This window comes from Gymnoscopelus microlampas, assembly GCF_963454915.1.
Source record: "Gymnoscopelus microlampas genome assembly, chromosome: 7".
Lineage (NCBI taxonomy): Eukaryota > Metazoa > Chordata > Actinopteri > Myctophiformes > Myctophidae > Gymnoscopelus > Gymnoscopelus microlampas.
In genome coordinates this window covers 27,877,194-27,898,635 of record NC_139944.1, presented here as the reverse complement: position 1 = coordinate 27,898,635, position 21,442 = coordinate 27,877,194, and the positions used below count along the sequence as shown (strand labels likewise).

The 21,442-nt window shown below is 42.2% G+C and overlaps 1 protein-coding gene across 1 annotated transcript in view; it reads left to right on the top strand.

The window, feature by feature from the left end:
• The first annotated feature begins 2,408 nt into the window (after window positions 1–2,408).
• The window catches only part of LOC311049561 (plasma membrane calcium-transporting ATPase 1-like), a 133,260-nt gene continuing 114,226 nt past the window's right edge, over window positions 2,409–21,442 (top strand). The window contains exon 1 of the mRNA XM_084063201.1: window positions 2,409–3,161. The gene's annotated coding sequence lies outside the window, so the exon portion shown is untranslated. The remainder of the gene's footprint in view (window positions 3,162–21,442) is intronic.

The window sequence follows — 21,442 nt, the reverse complement described above, 5'->3', positions numbered from 1 at the left end:
GGGCAATACACAAAACCATAACATTCTGTCCTTCTACAAGAGTTTCACTGCAAGTGAAAAACTATGACCTGCTGTGGTAACTGCAGTAACCCAAACCACCTTTCTCTCTTTCTCCTTCTCTGGCGTATCTCTACCTCTCGGCATTAGCATAGCGTAGGTGTTGATTTAGCGGCCAATCGAACACTGGCCGCCAGCAGTTACATATATCAAGACTGAGACAGAGAGAGAGGAAGAGAGAAAGCTGACATTTGTATTCTGTTTATTTGTTATACTTGAATCACAGATATTGTGGTAGAGTAACACATAGTAGTCATATTCATACAGCAATTGTTTTCTTTCTTATAAAGTATAGAGGAAAGAGACAGTAAAGATGCAAGAAAGTGAATATCAAGATAAACATGTCAGAATCTGATTAGGTCTGTACCATTATCTGGAACAGTCATATCTTGAACCATTAGGGTGCCCCGCATTTAAAATTCGTACAGATAATGAGAAACCCTGCATTTACATCTTTACAAAGATTAGATTAGACATCAACACACTCTCGTTCAATATGAAAATGTCACATTGGTTACTGGTTATTGTAAAGCCTGTCATTATGGTGCATTTCGATTAATTGAAATATTTCACATTTGGCTTTAAGATTGACATGATTAGGCTATCCTATGCTGACATATTGCAAATTACTTTGCTTTTGATTAAGTAGCCTATTAGGCCCATATAAGTGTGTAAAACCAAAGGAGCGTTGCTGTAGCTGACAGTTCATATTTGTGAATTACAGCACACTTAAACCTCCACATTAGTGTCCAACTAGACATTAACGCATAAAGCTGCAATCAAGAACTTATTGTAATGTTTTTTTTTTTAAATTGGAACTAATCTGTATTGTTGATACAATATAACTACTAGCACATCTACAGTGGTTGGAGTCTGGTCTCCCTACACTTCCATTGGGAAATTTAGCCTCTGGTGTCAGGTAAGGGCAATACTGGTTGATAAGAACGTAGCCTAGTAGCTACTGCCTGGAGTTCACAAGCACATATCCCCTGGTCAAGCATGGATTCCGTAAGCATCAGAGGGTCAACTTCTGAATAAAACTTGATTTCCATTGGTGGCCAACAAGATAAGCAACAGGGCCCTACGTAATCTATTTTGCTGTTTCAGGAAACAGGTAGGCTACTCTGAACTCCCATTCAGTATCAAATGTTGAAGGCTGGATGTGCTATGTTTATGTGTAAGCTGTAAGCAGTAAGGACTCCGTCTTTTACTTTATGATCTGTTTTTATGTGTTTGTTTGTTTTATTGTTTTTAATATTAATACATTCTAATTGTATGTAATGGAAACAGTGAGGTTCTCTTATAAGCCCCCCTAGACAAAGTCTGTCATCTTTCCTAGGAAATAACTAGTTTATAATGCATATGTATGCTATATATTCTGTTGTGCAAATCTAATAAATGACAAATAAATGACTCAAAAGATATCACCATATTCCCATTGATCATCTAATTCACAGGTTCCCAACTTGTGGTCCAGGCCCCCAGGGGTCCTTTGGGTGGTTCCAGAGGGACCCCAGCTGAGCTACATTATTGACAGCTAGGAATAGGAAGGAACCAAATGGACCCTTTAGTAGACCTACTGGTCTGTATTAATTATTTGAGAGTGTCTACAAATGGAACAAAATTGACCCATTTGGTTCCATTTGTACACTCTCAGAGTTCAAATAACATTGTGGATTTACAATGTAGAGTGGGGTCCCAGAGATCCAATTCACAATGAGATGGGGGTCCGTCCGTGCGTGGTATAAATCAAACTGGGGGTCATTGAATTGAAAAGGGTTGAGAGATCACTATAATCTAATTAGATCCACCTTAAAACGGGTAATCCCTCCCCTCTATTTTCCGCGGCGGGGCTCTCGCTTCCAGTGTTGCCATATTTTGTGAGAGAAATAAGCAACCAGGTCTAGGAAAACAAGCCCTACATATAATTTATAATTTATGCCGATGGTTTAAAGTGCTTATGTGACATAAGCACTTTAAACCATCGGCTATTTGAAAATAGCCGATCAACAAGCTCACAACACGTTGCATCGTGACGCGTTGTGAGCTTGTAGATCTGCTTTTTTCAAAAACTCTTGAAATAAAATGTAGAATATTTGGAATATTTTTGAAACAATCTAACAACACAAATGCTCCCTGGGCACAAAACATTTATGAAAATATTAGAGAACCACTGTTTAAAAAAATAAAAATAAAAATAAGCAAGCCTAAATAAGCAAGTAGGCTACACTACACGTTAGAAACCAGCCGACACAAGTAACTTTACAGAAAAATATGCCTAAAGTCGCTTATAATAACGCAAGATGGCAACACTGGTCGCTTCCCTCTTTTGGTTTTCCAGCCACGAAAATCACGGAACTGTCTGTGCTCTAAATATTCCCCTCGTCTGGAGCAGCGAGGTTCAGTTGATCTGCATTTACCCACTCTGAAGAAGCCCAAAGAAACAATTTCCCTTGTAGATATAATCCGTGGATCTGGACTGTTCTTTCTCGGGTATTATTTTCCTCCTCTTTGGAGAAGAAAGGGGGGCTTTTCGTTGGTTTGGTTTTTGAAAGTGAAAAGTCGTGGATTTGTACTTTTCCGGGGGGGGGCTGTGACTGTTGCATGGCGACGACCTGATGCTTTAGTTTATTAATCTTTCGAAGAAGTCAACCGGTTTTAGAAACTATAAAAGAAGAGCTTATCAGCTTATAAAATGAAGCCTGCATGTCTCTAAAAAAACTGATTCCCTTCGTCTGACTGCCCTCCTTCCTTCTTTCCTTCCTTCCTTCCTCCCTTCCCTAACCGCAGCAGTTGTCAAGTTGGATTGAAGCTCCGATGGGAGATAATCAAACCCATACAATTAACAACACAACATCATCTGCATAGCGACAAACAAATAGTCCTTTTTTTCCTCCAAAGAAGAGTTGACCTGCACGCATCTCACAAGAAGATCAACCTCGAGACGTTCCATTGTGACTGAAACGAGAGAAAGAGGGTACATTTTTCATCATCAGAGACAGACGGGGACTTGGATTTTAAAGCTTTCTTTTTAAAGGGACTGACTGTCTCATTTGGTGCCACTGACTGCGGTGTGTCATGTTCTAGCTGTCTACACTGTTGAGGTAAGAACCGATCTGTTGCGTTTTTGTTGACATGCACACTTTCTATCCACAGGTGTGAATCTGTGAAATCACAGTTTTGGGGACATTGCTGTAGTTTGCTGTATTTTTTTTTTACATGCAACCAACCAGGGAGGGATCCTCGTTGCATCACTGGAAAACATCTCGTAATTTGTCAGTTAACCACTTAAACCTCATATGGGTAAACCGGAGTCCCACAGGGCTCAATACTAGTATCTTTTCTGTTATTGTGGGGAAAGCTGTCGCTGAAAATAGCCGATCGACAAGCTCACAACGCCACACAGCGTGTCCAGTTGTGAGCTTGTTGATCTGCTATTTTTCAGGGAAAGCTTTCCCCACAAATCAATACGGATGATGGGGTTTAAGTGGTTAAACCACTGCCAGCGATGATTTTTGGCATTTTTTTTGTTTTCCCCCCCTTTCCTTGTGGGGTGGAAACAAACACCGGTTTTGTTTGCATTCTATTCTCGTTAGTTTAATGAGTGGGGTTGTTTGGCAGGCAGACTGTCTAATGTCTCCTTGTGTCTTATTGCAACAGTTTGCTCTCATGGAATTTGACAGGCACGCTATTATTTAACCATTAGGACCTCGCTGGTTGGATAACGTGCAACAATAGTCTCTGAGCAACACAGTATGTAAACTGAAGGTGTGTCATGAAGAATGTGGTGCATATGTAGGGTGGCTTATTGTTTGTAGTGCCTTCGGGATAAGCTTGTTTGGCTTGCTGGAACAGCTCTACCGACATGAACACACACAATAACAGGGCTACACCCCTTGTGCTTTTCTGTCAATCGTAACTAAAGTGTTTGTAAAATAGTCTATGGTGGTCCCATGAAAAAGGACAAACTAAGACCTGTCTTTTTATTTTTTTAATTGTTCTTTTTTATATATATATTCTTTAAATACATTTTTGATCATTTTTTTGATTAAATAAAAAAAATCCCCAAATGTAGTTTTTTCAAATAAAAAAATAAAGTAAAAATAAAAGGGGCATAAGTGGTTTAGACGAAAACCCATCTCTGTTTAATTGCCTCTCGTTTTTGCCTCTAGAGTAAACCCTTCTTACGTCATTTGCGAAGATGGGCGTATATATATATGAAAGCTCCTTCTCTGTCCTGTTGTCGCCTCCTCCTCCTCCTCCCCTGTGTTTCTGGGTGTGTCCTCACGCTATTGCGTCTCAGGAGGAAGAGGGAGACCCCGCATATTGGCTCATGACTCCAGCCTTGCTGTGTGACCTCCAAACGAGGGCATTTCTCCTTTTACGTTCCCCTCCTATAGGGGAGAAAATGTAAAAGGCGAAATGCCCTCGTATACTACCACCACACCATGCGAGTTTCGCGGCTGAGCATATTATTTATAACAACTAAATAGGAAGCAATGTTTGTGCTTTATGTCGAATACAAACCTAATATTTGAGCATGAGTTTGCATTCAGCACCACGAGTCAACTTGGCAATGCATGGGCAGGGCATATGAATAACATATATCACTATTGTAGACTGCTATGGAGAGTTAGACCCTACCTCAAAGCTATATACTAAGCCTGTGGCAAATAGTCACCCTGCTGTCTTACAGGTCTTTCCTCTCCCTTTTGATATTAATCCGGCATCTCAGATCTAGTCTGTTATATAAGGCTACATCAATTATTTGTCTTGACTGCAGAGACTAAAGTCTGTATTGTAGATAAGGGTGCTTTGCTTTCTCATCAGTAATTGAGTGCTGTTTAGAATATAATTGAGCATTTATAGTTTTTCAAAATCTAATTTGCTAAGAGATGTCATTCAGATTGTACACATTTCTGTCTTATGACTATGAGGATATTATGTTGCATAGTTCCCATGCAAACTGGGATGACGTACCACAACAGTTATTTGATAGGTCTAAAAACCAGATGTAAAATAAATGGCTTTTAATTTTTTAAGTAAGGCAACTCCCTTCCGTATGTGGTTCCACACGGTGGACATTTGAAGAAAACCTTGGAAGGCTTGATGTTGGAGGGCTGTTGGAGAAAAACTTTCTATGGTAAAGTAGCCTGTGAAAGACCAGTTTGTCTGTCAAACAGTTTTCATGTCATTTGTGGATTGTGTGTGTGTGTGTGTGTGTGTGTGTGTGTGTGTGTGTGTGTGTGTGTGTGTGTTTGTTTCCCCTGCGGGCTAAGGGAGTTCAGAGCTGTGCACATCAAGCTGGGAAGACTCTGTTTGGCCTGCCAGCATCTGTTCTCTCTAATTAACAGACAACTCAGTATATGTGTGGGTGTGTTAGATAGTCAGAGAGAAGGACTTTTGAGTTCACATTGGGTGCATACTTAGTTTGTGTGCGTGTTTGCACTGTATGTGCACACTTCAGAGGTGTTGAGAAAAATGGGGCCCATACTACATTCTCCTTACACATGGTAGAATGGGCACAGATATTTGATATTAAACCTTCTTACAGGCATATATATATATACACACAGTATGCTCCTTCGAGAGTGTAGGCAAGGTCTCTTGGTTGTTGCTGTTTGTATTTATTTGTGTTGCATTACACTTACCTGTCTTTCACCACAGTGGCTGATGCTGACCAGCATCCCTCGTTAGCACAGTAATTCAGTGATTCTCAATCTTTTCAATTTCAAGGACCCCCCCTCTTGATATGCATTGGGGAGCAGACCCCCAATTTTTACTGTAAAATGAAAATCCTCAGTGTTAATTTAACTCACTCTTATGAGTTAAGCCCCGTTCAGATATACAAAATGTGCAGGCAATGTGTCAGCATATAAAATGTTGGTGTTGTGTGTGAACGTGCACCGAATTTAGAGTGGAGGCAATCTTGTTTTGGCATTTATGCCTGCTTGGGGCCTACAACATTATTTGCAGGCAAAGTCTTAGCGGAAAGAAAGTGTGAACACCGTGCCGGCAGCATCATGATGTTGCTTGCACATTCTGAGTGTAACTTGGTGTTCAACATATATATATTTTTACATGAATTCAACAGTTGAACACTCCTCAAAGAGGGAGAGAGACAGAGAGAGAGAGAGATATCCTAACAGATGACAACTTCCGTTCTCGGTTTTCGGGAGGTGTAGTTCCAAACTCTCACTCTATATAGCATACGGAGATTGTGGAATAGTTGTCTGGCTATGCAAGACTAGTTGAGTGGTCGAGCGACAGACACTGTGTTATTTTTTGGCGGGGAGTAAAGCAAGCATGCCTTAATAGTGAGAGAGAGACCGTACCACCACACAGCTGAACTTAATAGGCTTTCATTAAGGGGCCGTTTAAAACAAGTGTATATGAGATTTTAGGCTGCAGAAAAAACACCTCTGTTAACCCCCGCATCCCTGTGATAATGAATGATCATATCATATTATTATTATTCTGCCTGTAAATGGTTGTTTTCATGGCTGTTTCCTCAGCAGAAAACCATTTGTTCTCCTTTTTTATTTCAATGGATTAAGTTACAGCTTATGATCATGACAGCCCTAGTTGGATGGGTATTGCTAGTGTCCATTATCAATATCATGGACTCCGCAGCTGGATCTGTACTGTATGCCTGAGGTTCTGTCTTACACCAGAACATTTGTTTTTGGAAGCTGCCCGAGGCATTTTTTCCTCTACAACAAACTTCAGCCACGTGTGATTTCTAAATTGCACAATCGTCATTGTGATTTCAGGCAATTTCTGTGCAGTCCTACCTGGAATCAGTGATGTAGCCTAGCACAGATGAAATGGAGGCGTCAGCTGGAATCGTGATTGAAGAATTGGGCCATTTCAAAGTGTCCCCATGACATACGCTTATGTAATGTGTGTGTGATCATGTCCTACAGCTCTTGCTTGGCAGGTGTTCGGTGGGCGAGAATGTGGGGGTTTGAAAAAAAATGAAAGAATCGACACAACAGGATTGTAAAAAATGACTTGTGTTCTTTCTCTCCGTCTCGCACCATAATTCAGCTCTCTTATGATGCCATTTCCCCTGATGCCTCGGTCACCATTCTCCTCTGCTTATCCTCTTATCCTCCACCACCCACCACATGCTCTTCTAAACCCTCTTCCTTTCTCATCTTATCTTATCTCATCTCATCTCAGGTACTCTCCTCTCCTCTCGCCACTTTATGGTTGAGTGGTCTGTCTGGGTGTAGAGTTGGTTCCTGACCCAGTCATGCTAAACCCCCTTCCTCATTCGAGAGGCCCTTGGGTGCCCTTTCACACACACACACACACACACACACACACACACACACACACACACACACACACACACACACACACACACACACACACACACACACACACATACACATACACATACACACACACACTCTTTCTATGCTAAATAAGCATGCATGCCTGGGACCCTGGGTTGGTTTACATTTTGTGAACAGGGGATGAGAAATGGGGAACAAGAAAACAATGGGGAGAGAAGCATATAGAAAGAGTTAATGTTATGGTTACATGTTGATATATGCTGAGAAAAGTCTTGTGAAGTCTCCTATTTTCAATTCTCTTACCTCTGGGGGATTATTATTATGTTGCTGTGACATTGTCAAGTCAGGCGTGTCTGTGCTATTCCTAAATGATATTTTAGGTGGAGACAAGTCATTCAGCTACTGTAGGTGTTGAAGATCACTGGCATGTATGTGACGAACAGTAGCAAGCTCATGTGTGTGCTGTTCATATTTAGCACAGTGTGGGAGTGTAGGCTATGTGATGGCGCCAACTGTCAACACACACACACACACACACACACACACACACACACACACACACACACACACACACACACACACACACACACACACACACACACACACCTGCACAGTAATTTATGTGTGATATATTAAGTATGTTCTGCAAGTCCCTATGGAGCCTTGAGGGATGTTGTAGCCTTGACAGCAGCTGATGCTGTTGATACTGTGTGGAGAGGAAGGAAGTGGGTGGGTAAACCAACCACAGCCACATCATACAACACAGACCGAGAACAAGAGAAGAACAAGACCGATATATTGTTTAAGCCAATACAGTAAATATCGCCCATTATCTTTTTCTGAATCAGCAATTATGCAGCTGATGTGTCCTGTTTTTTTTATCCACTTACGTCCCAATTTTGGGCATGCCATATTATAGGCAACATTTTAGAAAAGTTTATTTTTTAAATACATGTATTATTTTTTGTTTGTTTTAGAACAATGTCATCTTGGGCAGTAAAGTGTCTGATCTATCAAAAAGTTATTCTTGTATTTATTTGTTTATAAGTTAAAATAGAAACTTTAACTAACAAATATCGATCAAAACATCTGGCCCAGAAATCCGGCATGGGTTGGGCGAGATTGACAATGATGCTAGCTAGATAAGTAAAATGCTTTTTTCCAACTTCCTGATAGTGTAACCAGTAAGTAGGGCTCCACACAATCAGATGACCTGTTGCATGTAAACACATACACGCTGCATTCATACACAAATGAATTACTCTATAGGTGCAAGCAGCCATGTGTATCAGATTGCAGCAGTCGCATATAGTAGTCATATTGTGTGCCTGCCCTGGGAACAAATGCACTTCTCATAATGCAGACAGCTTGCTGAGCCATCATCTGGCTAGCCTGCTGACAACAGAGGCAGACATAAAGGTAGCTCTCCACCGCACCAACGTCGTTGTCGGTAAGCATTGGAAAGCGCCTGTTGCCGAAAATCTGCTGTCGAATAGGCGATGTGTACACTGTCGCGTCGGAAGTTGTAGGGAAGCGTCAAAAGCCGACCAAGCAAGTTTGGTCGTCTTTCGACAGCCGGGTAGCAGCGGGGCTACCCGGCGAAGAGGAAATGGAGCTCTCTGGTTGGCTGCTAGGGAACCTTTCTAAAATGTGGTATATTTGTTTTGTCTGAATACAGCGCATATCTAATGGTATATATTACTACAGCTGCGGGGTCATCCCTATGTTCCCCGGGTTCTATGTTCCCCCATTAGGGTTAGGTTTAGGTTTAGGGTTTAGGTAAGTGGGGAACATAGAACCCGGGGAACATGGAACCCGGGGAACATAAACACGCTCTCACAGCTGCCTGCATGTTTGCAGAGATTTTGAGTTTTCAGTGGGGTGGGGGGGGTGGTGATCCGCAGCCTGTGAATGATCACAGGATCACCGAAGAAGAGTACACCCAGAAATCACAGCAAAATTAAGCTGGTTTCGTGTAGTGTTATAGGATCTATAAAAGTAACTTTTTATCTGCTTTCTGTTTTTTGGGGGGCGAAAACAAGCCAAATTCAACTGGCCATAACTATGGAATGGATTACCGCGACCGGACAATTTTTTCCCCCGGTTCTACTAGACCCCTGTGCGTGTAATGAGGCGATCGCCGTGAGGACGGTGATCACGGAAAATATTCCATGATTTTTCAAAGGTATAGTAAAATCGCTTGTTTTCGCTGGCAGTGGGGTGACACTATTACACTATTTACTCTGGCAGTTAAAGAGTTAATCAAATTATTTAAGCATGTACATCGTATTGTGTTTATATATTTGTTGTTGAAAAAGACATCAAGCCATAGTAGCCGTCTGTCGGTGTCGACTCTCAGGTGCATTCAGCAACCTTCCAACCGACTGATCTCCCGACTTCATTCGACTGCGGTAGTAATCTGTAGTACCGTAGTTTGTTTGATGGAGAGCTACCTTAAGAGTCAGAGAGTTGACAATAGGAGAGGCTAAGAACTTCATAATGGAGAAGGGAATCGTGTATGCTTAATGTTGAACACAGGTGCATGTCATCACTCCACATGTTGCTTGTGTGGAAAATGCTACATTAAGGTAGCACTTAGATACAGACCTACTTGTGACATCAGAGTAAAATCTGGTTCATCACACATGACAGATGTCATCCTCTGCCTCTACCTCATTCTTCACAGTGTAAATCACCTTTTAATGCTGAAAAAGTGGAAAGTACATCTATATGTATACTAGTTAAAAATGTTAAATGCTGATTTTTGGATTACTGATTCCACAGCTGGCTCTAGATGGCTTGTAAAGTCACTCTTGAGTCTGTGGAGATCTGAACCATAGTGTTAAAAAATGACAGCCATTGTGTGTGAGGGGAAAGGGAGAGAGAGGGAGAATTTATGAGGGAGAGAAGGGGGTAAAGACATGTTCACTCGTTTACAGGGCTCACCATGGCTACAGTCTTATACTAAACATAAGCCAGTGAACAGGGAGGAGGAGGGGAAGCCAGGAGGAAGTAGAGTGCAGATCGTTTCCTCATGTTGTGCTGGCAGTTTCTATCACGCCTCCTGTATCTCCTTGTTTCGCTTGCCTTTTGTTTCCACCTGTATTCAGTATTGTCAGCTTCTCTCACCTTCTGACTTCTCACCCATACTTTTTGTATTGGAGCACTTTTATTGGCACATGCAAGTTGTTTAAATGTGTGTGTAGACGTAATGTGTGTGCGCTTCACATACTAAACAGCCCTGGTATGTCAAGCCTGTGAGATAACTAGCTTACTGGGACATCAGCCAAGAGGGAACTCGCCAAAACCCCTCACTCCCTGCACCACAGATGCACGCGCGCGCAGTGCCGCGCACAACCACAAACGGCGATCTTTTATTGTCTCTCTCCCTCAAAGTATGATTTTGACTTGTTACTGTACATGACTGTAAACAATAAATGGTAACCTGTGGACTGTGCTGTACGTTTGGTGAATGGTAAACTCTGGACTGGGCTGTGAGTGTGGTGAATGGAATGCTGCCTTCAGTTGAGAAACTAGGCGTGGCACCATGTTTGGACAATGCAACTAGAGGCAGCCATTCATCAACTGTAGTGTTTATATGGACACACACACACACACACACCCACCCACCCACCCCATATTAATCACCTATACACCTTGCATTCAAAGCTCAGCTATTACATGCACATGGAACTAAAGGACAACAGCATACTCATACAATACATTTAGATAAAACACAAGTGCAATATAAGAACGGAAAGATGCTAAGCGGAAAATAGGATAAAATGTATCACTTAAATGCATGTCGTTCAAATAGGTTTTTAAGAAGAGATGTAGCCTACGTGATGACACTGAGCTCATAATTCTAGTTTCAGAATAGAGAAATAGAAAGAGGAAGAGAGAGAGAGAGAGAGAGAGAGGAGGAGGGAAAATGCTGGTGTGGAAAATGTCTCAACCTTTCCATAAAGACCAAATTGTAGGCCACCCTTTGAATCATACAGTAAATTAATTCTTAAATCATGGATGACACAGCATTTCCAACAATCCTATTTCTTTTAGATACTGAGACCAAGTTTTTAAGTTGTATGAATTGCATTTTGACTGATGTTTTGATTGATGATTTCCGGTCAAGTGAAATGGAAGTACACATAAACGTTTTGTAGATATCCTGGTTGTGGCAGAAATGTCCTCTGATTTCAAAGTTCACCAGTGTGACCAGCACCTGGTTGCTGGTCACAAGGTGTGTGTGTGTGTGTGTGTGTGTGTGTGTGTGTGTGTGTGTGTGTGTGTGTGTGTGTGTGTGTGTGTGTGTGTGTGTGTGTGTGTGTGTGTGTGTGTGTGTGTGTGTGTGTGTGTGTGTGTGTGTGTGTGTGTGTGTGTGTGTTAAATCTGTGTTGAGGGACACTCTGGCATTAAATATAAACTATGACACAATCATGAACAAAAATCCCGCACACTGCTCTTGCTCAGCAGCATCAGTTTTATTCAAATGATTTTACCCTTTTATTACAAGTAAGACGCGCGAACGCTGGAAGCGAACGCAGCTCGAAATATGTTGCAGGTGTGTGCATTTTAATCAGAGCATTGTCTACATTCCTGCGTTCTTCATGGCCACACTGTAGTGCAGGCGTCTGTGTGTGTGTGTGTGTGTGTGTGTGTATGAAACCCTGCTCGGCACTCTGGCGCACTCTGGAGGCCGCACACAGGCAGTGCACGCACACAGACAGACACACACACAAGCCGAGCAGGATTTCATAGTAAGCTCCACTTGGGCGGAGCGCCTCCTTCCGCGTTCGCAATTATGGTAGTAATAAACTACATATTATAAATTAATCCTATGGGTTAAGGCTAGGCATAGTGGTGTGGTAAGGACAAGGTTATAAATGCTGCTGTTGGAAATCAATTGAAGGTCCTCATAGTTAGAATAAAAAGTGTATGTGTTTGCTATGTCCACACACCCCGCTATGCATACCGAACATTTCTCAATCTTAACAGACAAGAATCAAAGTGCACAGAAGACACAGCCGTCTTTCACCTATCCAACAAACATCCCTGTTACTTCCTAACGTCCCATTTTCTCATCTCAATACACCCCAGACAAACATGTTCCCTGATTGCATTCTCAGAAACACCCTGGTCCCACCCACTAGCATGAATTGCAGCCTATGTTTTCCTCGACCAAACCTTGTTAGTGCTGATTCCATTAGTAGATAGGGTGACCCGTTTTAAAAAGACAATTGGGGCCAATGAAGGCGGAATTCTACTGCTGATGTGGTGATTTTGAGATGTGATATACAACAAGCAACTGATTGTTTAGCATCTTGTGACCAGGGGTAGAAGAGGAAAAAAATCATGAAAAGCATTCACCTTAGTCGGAGCAATGTGTCCTTTGCTGGTAAACATTGTGTGTCTCTGTGACTTGAGTGTGTGTGTCTGTTTCCATCTGTCTATACGACTGAATGACTCATGTACTCTATTCTGCAGCAGTACAAACCAAAGCTGTTCTGTTTCCAAAAGACCAACTTCCTGACATTTGCAAATGCATTCGTCAGCTGTTTTGTATGACATGTATCTGACTGGAAATGTCAGATATGGCTCTTTTCGACACACAAGTCCGTCAAAGTATAATTAGGCTTAAAGGTGATCTTGTTTTCCCACCTTGTGAGATTACTCACAGGTTTACTTGGTGTATTATATTATTAATACATTTTTCAGGGAAGTCTAATCTTTGATTCTTGACTCGACAAACACATACAGAAAACAAAGCATATCGAGCCATGTTGGTCCTATTCGTTAAAGTATATGCCAGCTCTTATAGGGAAGCCTGCAGCTGATGTAACTGCAAGGGCCAAAACAACTCTCACATGGATCCTGTATTCTATAGACTGTATCTAATGTGGTATGCTGCATGCGGGTAAGGAATTTTAATGACACATTTTAATAATTATTTTATTGCTGATGCCTAGCTGTTGCTGTGCCACACAGCAGTGTCTGGCTTCAATGCAGTCAACCTGGAATGTGTGCACACAGAGCAGGGTATACTGATCTCCTCCAATAACATCAATATACAAACAGGCTATAAAAATCATGGATCCGAAACGGGTGAGATGGCACCATTTTGGTATTTTAAGAAAACACAACCTTTTTACTTTTGAAAATGTTGTGTTTTTTTGTACTATCAATTTAAATTTTTTTTTTACATAATCATGTTTCAGCTCTGTTTTCTAGACTGGTTGGTAGGCGTCAGAGCTCTGGTTGAGCAACTACATGAGCATCAACAAATGGTGACTGTATTGTTCCCATGTGCAAGAACGCATTCGGACAGTCTGCCTTCTCAGTAAAGGGGGTAAACCTTTGTAACTCTTTGCCTACTGCCTACGGTTCTAAAAGTAGAGAGGGATGGTAATGTGTTTTTAGCGGTGCCAACCGCTCTAAGCTTGACTTTGTCCGTATGTCCGTCCGTCCGTCCGTCCGTCCGTCGTCCGTATGAGCCCGGGATGAGCACGGCAAAGAAGAAACACATACAAACACACGCGCACGCACACACACACACACACACACACACACACACGGACGTGGACACTGCCTATGCCATCTCTCCTCTCATTGCCCACACGTACCACTGGTTATCAAAGAGCAGCGTATGTTATGTCCGAGCACGGGATGAGCACGGGATTTTAAACAGCTATAACTCCAGTTTGCAGCATGCCACCAAGTCCACATTTGGTATGTGGACTTAGACCACCAATAGGGACGAGCATGAATTGCTGAAGCCCCGCCCCAGGGTTCCAGGGACCCCCAGCGTATGTTATGTCCGTCCGCCCGTATGAGCACGGGATGAGCACGGGATTTTAAACAGGTATAACTCCAGTTTGCAGCATGCCACCAAGTCCAAATTTGGTATGTGGACTTAGACCACCAATAGGGACGAGCATGAATTGCTGAAGCCCCGCCCCCTCTGTCTTCCCATTGGCTGGCCTTTAAACAGCCATAACTCAAGTTCGCAGCATGCTACGGAGTACAAATTTTGCACATGGACTAAAAGCCCCAATAGGGACGAACTGTAATTACTTAAGCCCCGCCCCCTCTGTCTGCCCATTGGCTGGCCTTTAAACAGCCATTATTCCAGTTTGCAGCATGCTACCAAGTACAAATTTGGTAAGTGGACTCAGACGACCAATAGGGACCAACTTAAATGAGTTAAGCCCCGCCCCAAAGGCACCGCTTCCTTCACACAGGGTGTGATTTTGTGTTTAACAGAGGACTCAAATTATGGTTGAAATCAAATCGACTGTGCTCACATGTATAGTTCCTGATTGGTTATTGTGTGTGTGTGTGTGTGTGTGTGTGTGTGTGTGTGTGTGTGTGTGTGTGTGTGTGTGTGTGTGTACACGTATGTACCTAATTGGGTTTTAGATTAGTGTTACTCTATTTTAGAGTAGCTGCCCCTGCAGCCTCCCTCTTATAGGGAGTGGATCCTACTACCTGGCAAGAATCAATCAATCAGTCACTTACCCAGCTACACATTCCCATAGCCTATTACTGAACTAAACATTCCAATCAAGGTTGTTCAACATATTTTAAGTTACATTTCTCACCCATCACTATATTCAAAAGAACATTAAATGATTGCTCTTGAATACAGACAGACCACCCACCCTTCCTCCTCTACTGTACTTGGCACCTCCAATCTAGGACTGCCAGCACTGCAGAGGAGAAACGGTTGAGCACACCCATGATGAGCGCCACTATCAATGATTCAATAAACAGAACAACTTCAAACATTAAAAATGCATTAAGAACACTGTCCATGAACCAACACTTCCACACAGTCATTTCCAAAGCTGGCCGGCAAAGTTAGTCAAATGGAGGCCGCTGTGTAGTTCGGTGTGTGTGCATTGTCCTGTTTGTGTATAGGGCACGGGCTGCCCCGTGACCGTGGCGTATACATTTAAATATTCAGGGATCTGAGCATTACGTTAACCATTAACCCTGTCTTGGCCTTGATTTTCGACCACAAACCTCTAGGCTCATGTCAATATTTTTTGGTTTGTTATTTTAATTAAAAAATGCTAAATGTTGAATGTGATATCTGAATGGTTGAGTGTCAAAAGGCCTGTAGCTCTAGAAACATAGCTGTCCCTCAACAGCATTCACTTTCAATATACCATGTTATTCAATCAGCTATTGACGTAAAACAAAAAAAAACGTTTTTTAAATATTCAGGAGAAGGAGAACAGACTGATGAGGGAGAGAGGAATAGCAAGAGGGAAATAATCTTTGCCTTTGAGACTTCTCCTGAGTGACTCTAATTATGACATTAGCATTTCCAGGGCGCTAGGTAAGGGTAATGGTGGTGGCAGCTGCATGCTAACCGTCAAACAAATCATATCATAATTAGGCGAACAAGGACCCATCAGAGCTGGTTTATGCAGATGGTCTTTCAACTTTTTTTTTGTACGCAGCTTCAGGGAAAACGCAGCACAGAGAAAGTCTCAAGCCGTGGTTGCAGTGGCGGGTAACTTCTAAAGTTCTTATGGTCCCATGTTTCAGCAGTCCAATCTTTACCTCAACTTGTTTTTCCCGGTTCAGCGTGGGGCTGTAATTACAGTTGTGTGCTTGTAACTTAATTTATGCATTAGATTTATGTATTAGGATTCAGGGCTAGGTGTGATTTTCTTTTTTCATACTGCTGTGAAAGAACAATATATGCCTGCAGTTCAGCAACTGCGCCGCAGAATATGAAATAGGCGTGAACCTACAGATTTCAACCAATGATATCATGATATCCACTCATCAATGATGATGGATGACACACTCAAATACGTTCAGTAAACTAACCTGAAAGCACCTGGTTGTAACCGCTTTAAACATCCTTCTCCATTTATCATGAACACCTCACCCAGAGATACCTCTTCAAATACAGTACAATAACTCCCAACAGGGAATAAAGCCCAATTGAAGCCTCAGACTCGCCTCTTATCCCCAGTTGGAAGAGGCTACTGCAGGCGAATTCTACCCGACCCAACATTTTCGCATAGGGCCGGGCCTAAAATGTATGCTAATTAGTCGAGCCGAGCCGAGCCTCGGGTTCCGTGATTTCTTTTTTAGAAAACTATATATTTTTAATGTTATTATTTCATGTATTTATTTCCGTGATTTATTTTTTAGAAAACTATATATTTTTAATAATAAAAATCATATTGTTATTATTTCATGTATTTAGTTATTATGAAAAGGGTGGTGACTGGTGATTCACTTTTTCTAGTGGACGGAGGCTCAGTTTACACTTTACACAATGACAGTCGGACTCAGGCAGCATAGAACAGGCGCATATGCATATCCCTGTCTGTTGGCACTAAAGCCTAACCAATGGACTATTTTGCCGAATGAATAATTATCCATGGATAATTGGTGACGTGATAAAATTGCTTCCTGGGGTATGTCTGGTCATTTAACGCATACTGGTGATCTGGAACTGAAATACTCTGTGTGGTGTAATCTTGCAAATTAGTTCATACATTTTCTACCAAATCTTATGGTTGTGTATAGGGTTGTGCCCTAAACATGGCAAAACATTGTTGTTGGTGCCGAAACATTGTTAAATACAAGGGAGAAACAATACAGTGTGTGGGTATTGTCCTTTACCAATGGTAAATGGTATTTGACACATATCTAGTATTTCAGTGTTTGAGCGCATTCAATAATACAGGTTAAAGCATGAGGTGGTGGTCCTGGTATGCAGCCTTTGATTAATTCCTCTTACAGATGGCAGGCTTTAAAAGTGTCAATTCAGAACTTGTAGCAACTGCTAGGATCATACACACACAGTGAAGTTGTCTAATATTTTCCTCTAAATGTGGCTAAGCAAAAGTACAATGTCCCCCTTTAAATGGAAATACCCAAATAATGAAGACAAGACATGTGGTATAGTCAGAAGATTTCCAAGCAGTTTGCCATCATACAGTATCAAAGACACCCATTGTTCCATTTAGGGCCTAATATAAGTGGGATTAGTTTAAAGTAGACCAGAGTGGAGTGGAAGAGAGTTAAACATAATTGTAAAAGCTGCATCTTGTCCATAATTCCCCAAATAATCTAAATTAATCAGATACAAATATAAGGGAGAATAAAGAAATGTACCTATTCTGAATTGGTAAGCCCATTTCAAAGTGTGCTCATAAAGCAATTTGGCTTGTTGAAAAAGAAAAACGACTAAGTCATGAAAATGTATTTAGATAAAATATTGTATGTTTATTATACCGTAACACCTTATTTTCGTAATCGCATCATTAGAAAAGTCCTAGAATAATTCTTCTTAAGGCTGATTTATACTTACTAGCTGCTCTACCAGTTCACAATGTGTCACATCTGCAATGCATTGTGAGCTTGTAGATCAGCTATTTTCAGGGTGCTACACTATACGACGGAGCATAAATGAAGCATTACTCTTCCATTTGCTATGTGTCTGCTCTATGGACACACAGCTGCCCCTTGCCCCTTGAGTAGAGCCATATGAAATCCGTTTTATTTTTTTCCCAATTCCGTTTTATTTTTTCCCAAATTCTGTTTTTTCCATTTTAATATTTCTGAATTCTGTATTTTGCTTTTTATGCTCATTTTTACCATAAAAAAAAGTGTCTGGTAAGTGGAAATGAATAAATGTTCAAGATATAACAGTCCATACATGGCCCTTGTTGTGTTATACGCAAAAATGTTCCCAAAATAATTCGGTGACTTCGGTCTGAGCATGCGCAAAATGGCGTCGCGCATGTATTATTGTTTCTATCGTCTTTCTAAGGCTATTTCTACGTGGATTTTACTGTTTATAAAGTAGGATGTGGCCATGCAAAATGGTGGTGTCCCGTGGATTTGTAAAAATTCGCGGTAAAAAAAAATATTTTACCGCGATTTTTTTTTCTTCTCCAAATTCTGCAATATTCCGTGTTTTATTCCAATTCCATTTTTATTGGTCATTTCCGCGATTCCGTCCGCGATTCCGTTAACACGGATTTCATATGGCTCTACCCTTGAGTTTCCACACCCCTTGGGCCCCACGCCTGAACTTGAATCAGGAGTTCCAGTTCAAATGAGTTCAAGTTCATATCTGACAGACAGCTTCACACCTGCTATTATTTTTTTGCGTGGCTCTGCACAGGAGGCTAGCTGTTCTGGGAGATGGTCTGTCTGCTGGACTGATCATTGACAAACTTTGTATGCACACACTGCCAGTTATGCCACAGAAGTCAACTTTTTTTCAAATATGTTTTATACTTGAAATATTTAGATATTTAACTTAAATGTTATAATGGACCAAAGACCAAATTTGGTGTCGTACATCATAGATACATGTCATAGATAACTGACATTACAGGCTGGCCACATTAAGTCCGAGATCCACATTGGAGCCAAACAATACAGTACATCCAGTTGGGATAGGCATGGCTCCGAGTCATGCTTTTCCCATGTGGATTCCGAGATCCACATGATTCAATAAAAAGAAAATAACTAACATTAAAGAGATCGTTTTCAAAGCTGCCCAATATTCTAACCAGTATCGCATCTAGCTCACATTATTCCCTCAGGCAAGAGATAATTTAATTAAAAATGTTCAAATGAGCAACTGAATTAATTGACCAAAACCCAAATCTTATTTTTAGAAGTGAGAGAGTGGCGCTCCCCCAACCCACTACACCCCTGGCTACAGCCTACATTTAGTGAAAAGGAATTAAGACTCAAGACACATGGAACAGAGTGTTTACAACATAATTTCTGTCAGTGGGAGATATCCGGCCTGTGAAATTTGCATTGCAGCTCCCTCCATCCCCCTGCAATGTTTTTCTTTATTTTTTTTAATCACCCAGTAATACCGTATACCTTGGTATGTATTGGAGACTGTTGGTCGGTATTACAAAATGAATACAGTCGACCATAGTTCAATGTACTGTAAGCTGGTTTGCATGGATATCCCTATCCCTATCATGCAATTAGTTTAAGACTCAATAACTTGTTAAACATACATTTGTTCTTTAACTCTTGTACAGCTAGTTCTATCCCTTTTCCCTAATCTGAGCAACACAATCCCAGGAGGCTAAAACCCCAATGTTGTACCCTTGATATTTGCTATGTTGTCATGCAAAGCAGACTATGGTTTTCTCACATGCAAACACACTTCATAATTTTTATCCTGCCACCTGCTTGGAGGCAGCCCAGGGGAGGTCACCTGGCTCCAACCCTAGCCAGAGGCACTGGGTCGTATCAAAGCTAGGTCGCCCCTCCCCTGGAGCCCTTTGGAACTCGTTAGCTGTTGGTGCTAATTGAGAGGGTCTTAAAAAGCACAGCTGCTTGCCCATTTCAAAGGATCCCCCTTTCAAAGCATGTGCAGGTTTATCAGTGCTTGTGCGGGAATAGGAGGGTGTACAGCTAGAACTCAGGCCTAGCCAGAAATTAAATTAATGTATGTATGAATTTATGAAAAATGTATCAACACTTGATGTAGGGCAGTGGCATTAGTCCAGCCTAGGGTCCACTATTTGGGAAATGGGAAAATGGGGGAAAAAGTGTATAATATATGCCCTTGAAAACGAAACGTGTTACATAAAGTGTAGATCATCAAGCGCTCGGGTGGCGCAGTGGTAAAGTCCCTGTCCACCACCACGGAGGTTGTGGTTCGAATCCACTGTGGATTTGAATCCATCCGGCTTTGTCGAGCGTCTATGCGAACACAATTGGCCCGTGTTCGGGGGAGGGAAGCCGGGCGGGGAGGGTGATATTGGTCATTGCATGTATTGCTACCGGCTGGGGTGGCACCTGTCAGCAGGGAGTGTTGGGCGGGAGGAGTAGGACGAAGGCCTTACGTCCTCCCGGTGGGGGCTCCTCACTGGTGAGGTGAGTCAGTAGGATGCAACAGCAGTGACAGCACAGACATGTGTTGTGGGGAGGAATTCATTGGAATAACGACTAAATCCGGGAGAAAAGGGGGGTACAAATAATTCCTACTCTAAAATAAATTGAAAATAAATAAATAAATAAAAAGTGTAAATCATCAGTAGTCATTTTTCTGAAATTCATCCACATTTATTGTGACAATTCATACTGGCACTGTGCCCTTTCGTAACACACCTATTGCTTGGCTCCTGGTGTTGCTGCTTGCACCGTTGTCAAGAACCCTGGTATGGCTGCTTGCAGCGTTCTTGAGAACCACTCATCTGATTGACCTCACACTTGTAACTCATCGCTGCTCTCCTTTTGGTCCTCAAGAGTCAGCAATACAAGTGTTAAGACGATTGGATGAACGGTTCTAGAGATATGCGAAGGACAGTTATACATAAACTAGAGTTTCGGGGGGCTACGCCCCCCTCAACCCCAGCCGCGCACGGGGCCCAGCCGTGTGTATATTGGGGGACCCAAATCGCCGGAGTGAGACTGTGGAAAAGTTTTTTTGAAAAAGGAAAAAATTTGAAGAAATAATATTTCTTATGTTTCAGGGGGTCCACAGGGGGTCCGCGGACCCCCTGATGGTCCACTGACCCCCTGTGGAGTGTTGGGACGCGCGGGGACACCCCTGGAACATTGCGGACCATTTCGGTGTTTTTTTTTTTTTCATGAAGGTGGTTGCTTGTTTCTGGCGCAGGCTGTGCAAACCTGGCAACCCAGCGCATGCTGCCGCACGTTTAAGTGGCGTAGCGTCATGAGGGTCAGTGGGGCCGTGGCTCGGTCAGTGAAGACCCTGTAGTGCGGATGATATGTGGCATAGAGGGGCAGATTGTAAATCCACAGAGGAAACATCCGTGGGCTAGCATTGGTTCAGCGATGTGTGCGGTCGCCCTGCGGCCCCTCCTCCTCCACCAATGTGCAGTATTGAGAGCCCTGACGTCACAACAATTGGAGCGATGGGCACTGCACTGTGGTTGGTTAGGGTACACCTAGGGCCCAGGTAGAAGCCAGTTAAAGCCTGCATGGGCAAACCCAGTTAGGACCCGCCTTGGTCCCACATAAACATGGCTAGTTGGGGCCCACCTAAGGGCCAGGTAGAAGCTACTTATAGCCTGCATGGGCATCGCAGTTGGGACTGAAGTGGA